This window comes from Octopus bimaculoides, chromosome 4 (assembly GCF_001194135.2).
Source record: "Octopus bimaculoides isolate UCB-OBI-ISO-001 chromosome 4, ASM119413v2, whole genome shotgun sequence".
Lineage (NCBI taxonomy): Eukaryota > Metazoa > Mollusca > Cephalopoda > Octopoda > Octopodidae > Octopus > Octopus bimaculoides.
Window position 1 is genome coordinate 96,596,057 of NC_068984.1, and position 2,254 is coordinate 96,598,310.

At 36.5% G+C, this 2,254-nt stretch overlaps 1 long non-coding RNA gene across 1 annotated transcript in view; it reads left to right on the forward strand.

Annotated features, from left to right (window-relative positions):
• Window positions 1–2,254, forward strand: part of LOC128247610 (uncharacterized) — a 127,720-nt gene that overhangs the window by 12,648 nt on the left and 112,818 nt on the right. The gene's annotated exons all lie outside the window — the stretch shown is intronic.

The window sequence follows — 2,254 nt, forward strand, 5'->3', positions numbered from 1 at the left end:
GAGTATATATATATATATATATATATATATATGTGTGTGTGTGTGTGTGTGTATGTATATATGTATATATATATATTTATGTATATATACACACACACGTACATAGACATATAAACATACGCAAATATGTATGTATGTATTTAATATGCATATCTATATGCATGTTTGTGTGTATGTATATGTGCATATATATATATATATAGAGAGAGAGAGAGAGAGAGATATAGATATATATACATATGTATATATATACGTATGATAGTTATATGTGTACACATAAGCACGCATCCACAAAGGTATACACACGCACGTACACACCTACATGTTTTATTATGTAGTGGGAAAGAAATGCCTATTCTGTTTCGGTATCAATAAACAAACATTAATATTTCATGTCTGTCTCACAAACACATATGTACACATTTATGCACACAATCACTAATATACATACACATATATATACTTACATACATAAAGCTAAATATATATATATATATATATATCGACACAAATTGGTATATATTACTGTCTATGTATGTCTATATGTATCTGTGTGTGTGTGTGTGTGTAGTAGTAGTAGTAGTAGTAGTAGCACCAGCAGCAGCAGCAGCAGCAGCAGCAGTAGTAGTAGTAGTAGTAGTAGTAGTAGTAGTAGTAGTAGTAGTAGTAGTAGTAGTAGTAGTCGTAGTAGTAGTAACTGCTGTTGTTTAATTTGATGTCATCTCCTACCCAGTTCACCTCTAACCAAACTCACTCAGTCCATGACCATCATATGTTTACAAAATTACGGATAACTATATGATCCAATATCTTCTTCCTTTCATTATTACGGTCAGATGTTAAGGTGGCGAGCTGGCATTCCTTATCAGCTACCATCTTCTATTTTTTTAACTTTCGTTTCATCTTTTCTCTTGAAACATTCGGTTTTCCACTCCTCACGGCAAGTTCACTGTACAGGTCGGTTGTAAAGCTAATAGGCTGACTAAGACATTCTCATGGTATGTAACCAAATGAGGTTTATTTTTCAAAATAGTCCCCGCTTCAGGTCCACATACTTCTTCCATTAGTGTTGCAGAGCTTGGATCCCATTGACGAAGAAGCTTTCATCCAGTTGGTCAAAAAAGTCATAAACAGCAGATATGACATTATCATCACTGCCATACCGGTTCCCAGCCAACTGATTTTTTTTTTATGTTAAAGAAAAGATAATAGTCAGATGGAGAAAATTCAGGAGAATTGTGTGTTCGACCAATTCAAAGCCCAGTCACGCACAGCACTCATTGAAACCAAGGACTTACGTGCTGGAACGTTGTTCTGGTGAAACAAAACCCATTTTGTCAGTTTTCCCGTATGTTTGGGCTTCAAAGCCTTTAGTAACTGCCTCAGCAAGTCGGCATAGCACTCCCTATTAATGGTGTGACCCTTTTCAAAATAGTCGATAAACACAATGCCTTTTGCATCCTAAAAGCCAGAGGCAGACGAAACGACGCTGAGTTAGGAAACCGACTGGATCTTTCCGGAACAATGTAAGAATGTCCCGTGATGTGATGAGTCTAACGCACTTTTGATCAGATGCCAGAAGACGTGGCAACTAACGAGCAGAAACCTTTAGCATGCCAAGTTCATTGTGCAAAATATTCTCAACTCTCTCACGAGATATACTAATAGCATTGGCTATTTGGTCAATCGTTTGTCACCCTCCACCATGTGATGAACATAATCAATGTTTTTGTTTGGTGATGGTAGTTGCAGGACGTCCAGAATTTGGAGTCATCTTCAAAACACTCCCTTTTTCTCCTAGATTCAGCTGCCTACCTTCCAACTGTTTATAAAGCTGGAGCGTAATCCCTTAATGTAATAATCATGTCAGCATGAATGTCCTTGAGGGCCAAAGCCTTTTTCTGCGGGTAGTTGATAACACACGATGCCAAATTTTGCCCATTTTGGATGTGTGTATATATGTGTGTATACCTACCTACCTACCTACCTACCTACCTGCCTACCTACCTACCTACCTACTTACATACATACATACATACATACATACATACATACATACATTAGATGCGTGTGAGTATGTGTGTATATATTTTATAAATTTATAAGCTAATGTACTGATGAAAGACACGTATCATTTTATCTTGTGAATCATAGGATATGAAGAAGAGACAAAATACCTGAATATATAAAAATTCAAGTTCAGAGAAATGTGCGAGTAGGTTAAGAAATGAGGGACACTCAAATATATGGAGGG